The 13,453-nt window shown below is 35.1% G+C and overlaps 1 long non-coding RNA gene across 5 annotated transcripts in view; it reads right to left on the bottom strand.

Annotated features, from left to right (window-relative positions):
* LOC110344792 (uncharacterized) overlaps window positions 1–13,453 on the bottom strand; it is a 630,580-nt gene that overhangs the window by 233,572 nt on the left and 383,555 nt on the right. The window lies entirely within an intron of this gene.

Below are 13,453 nucleotides of genomic sequence, written 5' to 3' on the forward strand. Positions count from 1 at the left end.
TCCTCAAATTACCTATTCTGTTGTTTTAAAAATATGTTAATATATGTGTAATTTGTTTAATGTATACTACTAGTTTCTCTTAGTTCAATGAAAAGAAAATTTTGTGCTATTATCTGTTTCATCTTTGTATCTTTTTTGTCTTTGTCTTTATTCCAAGTAACTATTTTACAGGGTAACTACCCAATACTGCCTAACTGTTCAACTATTGTTATTCTCTTATTATTTTGTTAGGAAATTTTTTCATTTTTAATAAAATAAATTATTTAAAAATACACAAACAAAACAGAAACTGCATTTGGTTTTTCACTTAATATATATATATATATATATATATATGATCTTGACCTAGCAAAGTAGCTAAATAATCTTGCAATCTCAGTTTAAAATTTAAAGCTGAAGAATTAATTTAAATGTATGTTTTAAGTGGAAATCTTATCAGCAGTTTGAAACATATAAAACTTTAAAATAATCATATTTATAAAACATGTAAGTATTATTTAACATCTTGTTAAGGCTCGTCCAACAATTGAAGTAATTAAAAAGAAATCAAACATATTAAATTTACACATGTAATTTAAAAGTTTGAAGTTGTTTAATTAACTAAATTTGTAAATGAGATCAAACAGTAATCAAAGGCTTCCTTAAAGGTAATCACTAAAATATGTTGTACTTATAAATAGAATAATAACTTTTATATGCTGAATTGAAAGACTTAATGAAGAGCTCGGTTTATAAATTTGTTATGAGTGCAATGAATATTAATTCAAATTAAGTAAGCCCCAGAAAAATTATTTCTGTTCTCCAAAACTAAGGAGCAAACACCATCCCCTCAATAAAAAATAATACAAAATAAACAACAAAATAAATGTAGATCTAAACACACAAAGATCAGTATTTTTCACAGAAGAAAGTTCTTAAACACAAGCCAAATACCCCAAGTTGGGCTTGTGGAGACATGGAAGAACAATATGGCTGTGGTTTTTCCAACTTTTTTATTAACAGGTTTGCAATGCATAATAAATATGCTAGCCATGGGAAATTGGTATTTATACATACAACATCTTGATCCTTTGTGTCCCTCTCCCTTGCTTCTGGCCCCTGTTCCCCACATGAAAAATGATAGATGGTAAATCAGTATGCAGTTCAGAAATTTTAATATTAATTTTGATTATAAGCCTTTTTCTTTCTTTATGTAAAACTCCCCATGTGAAAATAACTCTCCTTGAAGTGAAGTGAAACATTCATTCTTAAAATTTCAGCTTTGAAAAGAGCCTTGAACCTTATCAATTCCAAACCCATCATTTTCAGACAAGGGAATGGAATCCTAGAGATGTAAAATACCCACGGGCCAGAGACAGACCATGAAAGAACTGAGATGGGCAGCCAAGTCTCCTGGGTACGGGTGCCAGTTAGCATCTCTAATTCATAGTGCTTAACTGATCCAGTCTTTCAGCACTTGACCCCTGAGCCAGGTCATCATTTTAACCTCCAATTTAGAAAGGGGAATCAAGAAATGAATGGTGCATTATGCAGTGGTATCATCATTATAAAAACCACTCCAGCTGAGATCCGAGGGCTCTGTGTTTTCACAAGGCCCCATTGCTTTCATTTTCAACCTGGCACCTTCTGTTGCCACTAAGTATTCACTTGGAGTTCTTTTAAAAGGCAAGTTTCACACGTTTCCTGTGGCCTCTACTCTCTCCTAGAGGGAGTGACATTTGAGAATTCTGACAGTAAGACATCTCCAACTTCAATCACAGAGTGCGAAAATGAATATTTTTCACATGCAACTTTGAAGGTTGGTGCTCTTGTAACAGAGCCTTTCAGTTTTACTGGAGATTGACTGCAGGGGAATCGGATGGTGGTTCAAGCAGCACAACAGAGGATGTTTGATAATCAGTGCCCAGTGTAAGAGCAAGGATGATGAGGCTTTTGTCGCACCAAGGCAAGGCAAAGCCCATAGCACAGGGAGGGATAATTGATCTAAAGACCTTCAGCACTTCCGCGGAAGAGCTCGGCAGCAAACTGTGTGTGATCACATTCCCTCTCCAGCTGGTGATGACATCCCTGGCTTATGCTTCCCCGAATTCCTACTGACCGGAGAATTTTGTAGTGTTGTTTGGCATCTACTTATGGAAGACATGTGTGTCAGCTTACATACACATTCTGATAGACCAGCTATATATTAATGTAGAGCATATAACAATATAGCTTAGTGGGCCAGGGATTTAGCTCAGTGGTTCCGGCGCCTGCCCTGCAAGTGCAAGGATCCGGGTTTGATCCCCGGTACCAAAAAAACTCCAAAACACTATAGCTTAAAATCAGAAAGTAGAAAACTGGTGGAAATATTTAATTATGTTTATTTTATTTAATTATAAATATTTAAATATTTAAGAAGAGAAATGAATAAAATAAGTGGTACATGAATAAATTGTTTTCTTCTTGACTAATTTGGAAAAAGAAATGTGCAGTAGTGCAAGAATTTTGTTACAGAGACTAGGATGATTACATTTTGATGACATTACCTACCTTGATTTTAGATGATAATGTTCTGTTCATTCTTACATATAAATTCTACAAACCATTAACACTTTTTTAGTCAATAATCTTTCAAACCCACCACATATTTACCCTCTTAGGTGTTCATTGTTTTTTGCATATCTGCAGCTCCATTCGCTGTCATTTCGCTTCAGCCTAAAGAATTTATTAACATTTCTTTTATGTGTGGATTTCTAGAGACAAATTCCTCCACCTTCTGTCTGTCTGAAAATGTTTTATGTCACCTTCGTTTCTGAATGGATCCTCCATTTCTGACGGATCCTAAGTTGATTGTTTTCCTCCTTTTCTGCCCTTTAATGATAGTTTCTCTGTTTTCTGGTCTCTATAGATAGAGTTTACCTATCATCTGCCACTTTGCTAAGTGTTTCCTTCTTGAAATGCATCTTTCTCCTGCCCCACCTCTACCTCACAGATGTGTCTAAAATTATTCTTTTATCTTTCACTTTTAAACAGTTTGACTGGGATATGCCTGGGTATATTTACCTGGCTTGAGGACTCTCTGCAGTGTCATCTCCCCCCATCCTGGTACCAGGAATTGAACGCAGGACCTTGTGCTTGCCAGGAAGGCAGGGCACCACTGAGCTACATCATGGCCCATTGGCAGTTTCATTTCACACTGAGGTGTTTAATCAGTTGTGAAAAATTCTCTCCTATAATCTTCTCTCCTCAAATAGTTCTTGTGCATAACTATCTTCTTCTTTAAAATTCCAAGTCCATGTGTCTTCTTGGAATTTCCTCTACTTCATGTCTTTTCTCTGTGTCTGTTATGACTTGAATTGTATTACCCTAAAAAGAATATACTGAAGTTGTAACCTTCAGCGCCTCAAAATGTGACTGAATTTGGACAGTCTTTAAAGAGGTATTTAAAAGGAGGTTTTACAGAGGGTCCTAATTTAATAGGATCAATGTCCTTATAAGAGGAAATTTTGTTGTAAATATATACAGTTGACCAGGAAGACTGCGTGAGAACTATAGTACAAAGTGTCCTTCCAGAGGCCAAAGAAAGAAACTTCAGGAGAAACCAGCCCTGCTGACACCTTGCATTCCACCTTCTAGAGTGAGACAGTGAATGCCTATTGAGCTGCCCCATCTGAGTGACTTTGTTAAAATGGCCCTAGCAAACTAATGCAGTGTTTTCAGTTGGTAAACTTACATGGAACAGCCCACAGGTTCACTGGCTGATTCCTATTCCATGTCTAGTCTTATGTTCAACTCTGTCAGAAATTTTTCATTTCTTATTTCTAGCTTTCTCATTCTGTTCTTCAGTATTAGTCTCTGTTGAAATCCCCCATTTGCTAGTAAATGTTGTTCACCCTGTGCACTAAATCCTTCAAAATGCCTAACATTACTTAAACCTTTAAAATATCTATTTTATTACTATAAAATTCTTGTGCTGTAAGACCAATACCTGGGTCATTTCTGGTTTGCTTCTATTGACTGTTTCCTCTTTTAACAAAACATCAGCCACATCTTGCTTCTTGATCTGTCTCATTAGTTTTGGTTTTTATGGTATTTATTGTATAAATATGGACAGTAGAGGTGAAAGTAAGTGATTTTTATCCCTAAAACATGTTGCTTCTTGAAGGCCACAGTGTGAGGGGCTGAGTCATGTAAACTTTAGTGGAACTGGATGCAGACATTGTCACTGCTGTAAGTAGATGTCAGTCTATTATTGATTGCAAAATTTTGGAGGCTCACTGAGCAGTTAGGATTCATTTTCCTCAAGCCTCACATTTAGTTGTGCTGGGGGAGATCTCCCTCCTGCACACCTCTGCAGGACCCTTGGTGAAAACCCGGGGCCCTTCCATGGGATGTCCCTCAGTTTTCCTGTTCATTTCCACTTTTGAAAAGCCTGTGGCTCACACTTACTGAGAATACGGAGATGCCAAGAAACTTCCCGTCAGCTCTCATGAAATTATATGTATTTTTCTATGGTCACTGACTCATATTCCAAGAAGGCCTGTACTTTTCACTAGCATTTTTCAGTTGTGAATCTTTTTCATCTTAGCAACAACTTGTTACTGTTTAGACTTCAGCTCCTTTCAGATTCTTTGTAGCATCTGCTCTCAGATCAGCTTCTAAAACCCTATATTTTTCTAGCTTAAATAGATAGTAACATTGTTAGTGGGAACACAATCATATCCTGAAACTTTGTACATATTAACTAAAAGTGACTCTCTTCTTCCTGCTAGTTGGTCAGAAATTCAATCATGCTTGAGGACAGAGCTCAACCATGTTTGAGAGGTAATAAACAAGATCAAAAAGGTGCCAAAACACACCATGCATGGAGAATGCCAAATAGCTCAGTTTAGATAAAATATGTGATAGATGCAGGTGAACTGTGGAAAAAGAGTAGATCTTACAGATATCTGTTGATTCTGACAGCACAGTATCCTATTACCCATTTGGAAAAATATCCTCTGCTCTATTGGGGAACCATCTCTCACCTAATCTAATTATTTTTTTTACACAGTCGTCTTAGCACAGAAATAGGCATGGTAACTCAGCCAAGATAACCATAATATCCCATCTTCCAGTTAAAGGTACAGTTATGAAACCCATGGCTCTAGTTGGCACTCTTCTCTGGAAACTACATATGCTGAGGTGAAGAAGAGAAAAGCCACATCTCCCATGTGTCAATGAAGCCCATTCAGAGTAGACTTGCAAGGTCCAGATGACCTAGATACTGGCCCCCACAGCCCTTTCTGCACCTGTTGAAAGGATTTTAGGCTTAAACTAGTTTTGTTGAGCTATGTCATTTGGAATCCCAAGACTTAACTATTTCTAGATTTTTTTTCTTGATGTGTAATCAAATATTTAGGGTTTAGTTACTGTACATACTATTGTCAAATCTGTTCATCACGTAGGTTCCAGACAGTTTTCACACTATTATTTATAAAATCAATGCAAAGATCAAGCAAATAACCGTGTTAAGGGGTTTTATAAATGTATATGATATAATGATGTACAGATTCACCACTGAACCATTGTGATTACCCTATGCTACTGACGAGTAAATTATGGCACAAAGAATTTAACTGTATCACCTTGGTTACAAAAGAGGTGAAGGGTACTGAAAGTATAATTGAAAATTGGCTTATGTGCCAATTCTGTTTTTCTTTACTTTATAAAATATATTTATTCAGTAGAAAATTCACTATATTATTCTCTTATTGATCATAAAGTCCTGATGTGACTGTTTGCTATCTCAAAAGCAACAAAAGAGTGTATTCATAAAAGTCGTCCAGTAATTTAAATTCCAACACAAGAAAAAAAATTAGGTAGAAATGACCAGCAGATGGTCCTACTATTAAGCTACCATTTGTCTTCACTCATTTTCTTTGTCACTTCACAGACATACATGCACCTCCTGAAGAATGCTTTCCATGATTTAATACTATCAGAATGCAGGGCTTTCTGAAGTCCATTCCATAATGGATAAACACATCAGTATTATAAACATAATACTTCATAGTCGCCAAATGTTGAAATTGTATTGTCATTTCTAAATTAGTTTGTTTAATGTACGTCTTTTCAATCACAAATCCCATGAAGACAAAAGCCATGACCCAATTTTATTGCTGTTGTTTCCCAGTCCTTACTTTAGTGCCAATTTTTATAGTTGGCATTCAATAAATATTTGGTGGGTGAATACATAAATTGGAGATACTACTCAATTTACTCAATTTTAAAAGAGAGGGAGAGTTCTTCTAGCTGGGGTGATTGAAGAAAGCTTTCTGTTGCAGACGGCGTTTCACCTGGGCCTGGGAGGCTAGTCAAGATTTGAATGAGATTGGTTTTGAGGCAGGGGAGCCGCGTAAACAAGAGCATACAGGTGCCAAAATATGCAGCATGTGTGAAGAATGTCAAACAGCTTTGTTTCATTGAAGTATTTGATGTATGAAGGTGAGTTGTGCAGAATGAGGTTCGAAAGGAGGTTTGGTACCAGAGCGCCTTTTATTTCAATGTAAGAAGTTTTACTTTTATTTTGTAGACAATGGGGAGTCAGTGAAGGATGGCACCCTAGGAGAATGAACAGAGCAAGGGTACAGGATGATTAATCTGGGGGGTGTCTGCAGACTGGATTAGAATGTGGAGAGACTGGAGGTCAGGAGACAAGGTTGCTATAAATTGAAGGCGAATGACAAAGAAATCTGAAAAGAAAGTGAAGGAAGTAGGAATAAAGAAAAGACAACCTATAGCTTTTTAATTATTATTAATTTTTATTACCGCCACAGCAATTATTTACTTTTGCTGGCCCTATGTGGGAACAGTTCCTTTATTTCTTGCAACAGTCTTTCGTTTTCAAATTCAATTTGTTGGATGTTAATTTAGCTGTGCCAGATTTCTTATTCTTATGTTATGCATAGTGTAATTTTTCCATGATTTGACTTTCAGTCTTTCTATGTCCTTGTATTTAAATGCATGCATTATAGACAATATTTAGTTGAATTTGGCTTTATCATCCCAATAATTCTTCCCTTCAACTGTGGTATTTAGTTCATTTACCACTCTTGCAGACATTGAAAAGGATGTGATGAAGGCATTGGTAGTTATTTATAAGAGGAAGAATTTCTGATCTATGTGAGCTTAGTAACTTAATTGGAATACATGTGACAACTTTAAAGGAGACAAGTAATGTATTAATAAGTTAAATTAAATACACCAGATGTCTTTATACAACATCTCCATTTTAAGTGCAAAGTATTGAAGTACTTTAAACTATGGCTTACATTTTTTTTTGCTTTTTTCATATCTTTTAACTCTTCATATCTTTTAGCTGCATCTTATGTCTTCACTGTCTTTTAAGCCTTTCCATTGTATGGTCCAGAACCATTGCTGCTTCCTATTACATATTTGATTATATCTAGATTTCTAGAGATCAGATGCCAGCTTTTAGTTTGCAAGAAGCCAAGGAACAGCACATATTTTTATTGGATTAAGTTTTTAGGGTTGCTTTTCCCCTGCTTATTTATTTCACATGTGAACAAAATAGGCAAAACTGAAAAACAAAAAATAAATATTTTTAAAATAAGAGTCTCCGTGGAATCACACTACATTTAGCTTCTGTGGAGTCCATCTGATTGCAGATCTGACAGATGTAAATTAATATGGTAGTACCAATTAACTCATTTAATTACATATTTTTCTTTTAAATATTTTTTATTTTAGCAGACTTTATCCATAGTACACTGAAAGTTTTTGAATAGTTGTATTTGCCACTCTAAAATTAAATGGCTCTAATTGTTCTGGTATTCTTCTTCTGGAAGTGTGTTGAGCCCTGGTAGTTGAATTACTTGCCATATTTTCTCTGTGTGACATCTAATAATTATTCTCTCATTGGAAGACTACAATAGGAAGGGAAAATGCAATCTAAGAATTCGTAAATCTTGTAGCTTAATAGATATTTATAAACTGTATCTTTTTTATACACATTTGAACATAATCATATAGCCACTGCAGAAATCTGAAGAAAACCTAAATAATATGGGAATGATTTTAATGTATTTACCATTAAAACATATATTATAAATTTTATCTTCTATTTTCAATTTCCTTTTTAGGATGTTGGATAGCTTTTATCATCTATGGTTGGAATAAGAGAAGTGTCATAGTTTGCTTCCTGACTTGTATCTCTTCCTAATGAAATTAATCATAAATAATTTTACAGAATGATACTTCTTAAACTAAAGATGGATCATATTGGTGACTCCCTACAATTTAGGACTTCCTATAAGTATGGGATGCTTTAAATGTTTTTAGCATGTTCACATGCAGAGCGGTCACCGTCGGAATCCATAACAAGCCTCCATAAAATTGCTGGCTTAGAATCTTTTGAAGATTTGTCTTCTTTTGGCAAATTCCCAGGCACATCTTTTGATCATGTAATCATGAAATTTAAACATTAGTTCCTGTCAGGTTTCATATTATCTATTTTTCTGTCATTAGTTTTTCCTATTTGAGTTCAACACTTGTTCCTAACCCTGACACAAAATTTCCCTGATGCTGACCTAGTCAACACAGAGAATACTACAGAGACCCTGTCTCTATGCTCAAATTAGACAATTATAACAAGGCCATCAATACTATAGGAAAAACCACACCTAGAGCCAGTACCTCCTCTCTCCTTGCACATTCTCAAGCTATAAAGGCAATTTGAGTAAGTTTTCTTCAGAGGCAAAAAAGATTTTAATTGATATTATGACAATACTTTTGGTGTGTATGTGTATTGAGAGAATGTATGAGTGTGTTTGTGTCCATGTTTCAGAGTGTATGGCTCAGAAAATTTAGCAGGAAGCTGGTGAGATTCTCAGGTTATTGACTTAAAGTTGACTCAAATAAAACCAATAAATACAACTTACCATAAAAATAGGCGTGTTCACCTAATTATATATTTGATATAAACGTGAGTATGAAAAATCTTAAAGACAATTTTTATAAATCAGAAATAAAAAACAGTATCATACAGATACTATTCAAATTTTTGTTCAGAGTTCTTGTACTGAGAGTGGGAGTAAATTGTAAGTATTGTGTTAATTAAAAACAATTTTGGGTTTTTTATTGAATTCTCTCTTTGGGACTAATAATTTAACTACATCCTTAATATTCACAATATATTATTGGAAGAAATTCAAAACATTAAATAACATTTATATCATGTGATCTTAAAAATACTCATTCAATAAAAAGATGAAAAATGAAAACTTGATGAAAACTTGAAAAAGAAGCAATTTGATCCTGAACTCTCAAATATTCACATACTATGGCTTATTTCAACTTACTGACAATGTGATACGGTCAGAAAAGAGAGCCATTAGGAAGACAGAAAGAAGAGAAGAGAAGGAAATTAAATGAAAAGGAAAGAGAACACAAATAAGCTTATTTGCTAAAGTGGGGGAAGTCTTAGCTCATCAAATTGTATTCAACACAGTTAGAGAGTTAATATTGGCAGGATGATCCAAAGGGGTGTGTGTGTGTGTGTGTGTGTATAGGGTTAAAGTTAACTTTTCTGGGGTTCGCTTAATAGAGCAACATCTTGCTGTGGTTATCTGTTCACTTGGCAAAAAAAGGAAGCAAGAACCTTAATGAAAACTCTTACAATAGTTGGGAGAATGCAAGTTCAAGTCTGGCTTGGGCAACTTAGAGAGACTGTTTCAAAATGTTAAAAAAAAATAAATAAATAAAAGGGAGCTGGGATTGTGGCTTAACATTCTTTGGGTTCAATCTCCAGTACCACAAAAACAAACAAAAAAGAAAACAAAAACCTGAACCTTCTGCTGACACTGAGCAGCAAAGGTCTCATCGGCTTTCTGTGGTAGGCAACATTGACTGGGCTGGGATGTTTTCCTGTGGGCCCCATCTCCAGACTTTCCCTGCTCCCTCTTGTGAATGGCACGTTGTGTCTTGAAATGTTGAGTCTCACTAGCTGATGACATAATCCACCCTCTACATGAATCAGGTGGTTGCCTAATTAGACAAACTCTAAGGTTTTAGCTGTTTGTTCCCTAATCTTTCACTGATGTTTGTGGCCACATCACTGCACAAAGCGCTTTCCAAAAGCAGAAACCATATCATGGTCATTTTTTTCTCAGGTCTATCTCCTCTGAAAGCAGAAATCATCTCTGACTCTGTTTCTTGGGATTTGGAACATGACAAACTATGACTACAGCAAAATATTGGCTTAGTCATATGGCAACTCAGGTTTTCTCGAGAGTCAAGCTTCTGGGCCACTATTTTCTTTCAAGAAAGAAAAAAAAATACTGAAAAAGAAAGCGTGTAATGAAAAGGTAATCCACTAGAGAAAATAGTAAAGACAGCCAATTTCTACATCTGGAGAATTACAGCCGAGTGACTCTTCCACATGGGTGACTCATACAATTTTTTGTATGGTGCACTATCAAGCACTTCAAGTAAACATCCAAATATATGAGACACCTGATCAGATTAATCATCTAAAGAAAGAAGATATGGCAGTGCTATTTGCTTTAACAAAATTAAAGGATAAAATTTAAGTTGTATTTACCACCATGGGTTCTTGGAAATTGAAATATGTGCTCAAGATTTCAGAGAGCACTCCATGCTGTAAATTCTGTCCATTTATCTTTCAACTTTTATACCCAACTTGCCTGATTGATTCATTAGTATGGGCAGGTTCCAAGATTGTAATAAGATTCATTCTATAAAATGAATCTCACAGAAAACCAACAGAAAATATTAGATAAACAATAAGTAAAAAACACACAAACTCAAACCACTCCCTGCCTCTGAAGTAAAAGAGAAAACATCAAATTTACATATAATCTAGGACCAACACTTTAAGATGTCTATGCTGTTATTCTTGTTTGTTATAGCTATTCCCCTAGAGAGGAGGCAGGAAGCTTCATTAAAGAAGTTTAGCAATCCATTTTTATCTCCTCTATTGGCTTTTTAGCTGTAACCCTGTGTTCTGCTTATTAGTGGTTACTCTAGGGATTGCAATATGCATCTTTAACTTACCACAGTTTACTATATATTAATGTTACAACACTAATGAATAATGAGAGACCCTACACTTGTGTAATTCCACTTACGTTCCCACCTTTCTATTGTTGCAATGCATTTTATACATGCATACATTATAAGCCACAAAACACATTTGCATATTTGCTTTAAAATAACTAACTACCCTTTAAATACATTTTACAGTGAGGGGCGCAAATCATTTACTAACCTACATAGATGCTATTTCACACTGTATTGGTGAGGGTGGGGGATTTAGCTCAGTGTTTCCAGCGCCTGCCTCGCAAGCACAAGGTCCCGAATTCGATCCCCATTACCAAAAAAAAACCACAACACACACATTGTATTGGTGGATTGAAGCCCTTTCCCTTCAGACTAAATTATTTCAACTTTTTTAGTAATGTGTAGTGCTGATTAAAAAATCTGAGTTTTATTTATCTGAAAATGTCTTTATTTTGCCTTCATTTTTAATGGTATTTTTATGAGACACAGAATTCAAGGTTGACCTCTCTATCAAAATATTATGTCTGGCATTACTACATGTATATATTGTGGTTTGCTGCAACCTAGATAACTTTTCATATTTTCTTTCTTTATAATTGATTTTCATTAATTTGCACATGATTTACACAGTGAGTTTTCTTTCCATTTATTCTATTTGGAACTTATATCTTTCTGGCATCTTGGGTTACTATTTTTTATCAGATTTTAGAAATTTTTCCTTATCTTTTCAGGGTTATAGAAGTGCTTACGTTTCCCTACCGACTTTCTCGGGCTTCCTTTACATGTGTGTTACATTGCTTGACTTTTCTCCTAGATTCATTTTTGTGTTGTCCATCTTTTCCTTTGTCTTAGCCTTTTGTTTTTCTGGCCTTTCTCTTCCTGTACTTCCTACTGGAAAGTTTCTTCTGCCCTATCTTTGAGTTACTAATGCTTTCTGCTATAGTTTCCAAACCCCTGAAAAGCCTACACAGCACAATTTTCATTGAAAATATTGTGTTTGTATGCCTATATTTTAAATTCTTTTTAAATAGTGATATTCTACATCCGTTCATTTGGTATGCTGCATTATATCTATCATTCCTTTCATTACATTTTTCACCTGTTGATAAATCTATCTTAAATTTCTTTTCTGACAATTTATACATCTCTGTTATCATCTAGTTGTTTTTATTGAGTACTCATCCTTCTCAACTTTCTCCTCTGTTCCTCCTAGTCTTCTCTATATGGATCACACTGTCTTGCCTTTTGTATGCCTAGTGATTATTTACTAAGTGGAACACAACTGAATGCTGTATGGTTAAGAATCTGAACTGCTGATATACTTTTAAATAGCTTTGAGATTTATCTAGTTAGCTACCTAATTTACTGACAATTTCACTTGATTCTTTTGAGGCAGGATTTTAAGTTTTGCTAAGGAGGGCTTAGAATAATCTTTATTTTGGACCTAGAGTTGTATTACAACTAGGCAGATCCATTTGTGGGTAACAACTGAAAAATCAGGATGGGCAGCAAATCTCTCCAATTTTATTGGTCAGAACACCAAGGTCTTTGAACATGGTGCATTTTCTGGAGTGTTTATTTAGCTTAGAGCTCCTAGGGTGGCATCTGCCCTTGAGTAGGTTTAGTACTTGTCCAAAAAAACCATTAGGTCCACATAAAGATATTTTTGTGCTCATTTCTATACAGCTTCCTTCTGTCTTGTCTCACACTGGACAGTTGCTTCAAGAAAAACAAATCAAAATCTAGTGAAATATCATCTCCTCCCAGTCAGAAAGGGTACTATGAAAAGTTTTTTAAAAGAACAAATGCAGGCAAGGATGCAGAGAAAAACATAATCTTCTACTAGTGCAGAATATTGATTAGTATAGCCATTATAGAGTACAAGATGGAGGTTACTCAAAAGCAAACTAAAAATTCATTTACCATCAAATCCAGCTATCCCGCTTCTGAAAGATTATCCAGAGGAATGAAATCAGTGAAATCAGCCCATCAAATATATAACTACTCTCCACGGTTTTTTTTTTGCAGCACTGTTGGCAACAGCCAAGGTATGGACTCAATGTAAGTCCCCAGTGATGGATTAATAAAGATTATGTGGTATATATACACAATTGAAGATTATTAAGCCACAAAAAGAATGAAATCCTGTCTTTTGAAGAAAAATAGATAGAACTGGAGATTTAAGAGAGGCACAAATACTTCACATTTTCTCTCATACATGGAAGCTCAACAAATGATCTAAAAAGAGAGTTAAATAGTAATTGCTAGTGAACAGTGAAGAGAGGGAGGCAGCCAAGAATGAGTCTGGATTATGTGTACCAGAATATACTGGATAGGAGTAAGTTCTCGTGTTCTACAACGTACCTATTATATATTTTATGAAGAATAAGAG

This window comes from Heterocephalus glaber, unplaced genomic scaffold (assembly GCF_053883595.1).
Source record: "Heterocephalus glaber isolate CG9 unplaced genomic scaffold, H.glaber_assembly_v1.0 deba00001606, whole genome shotgun sequence".
Classification (NCBI taxonomy): domain Eukaryota; kingdom Metazoa; phylum Chordata; class Mammalia; order Rodentia; family Bathyergidae; genus Heterocephalus; species Heterocephalus glaber.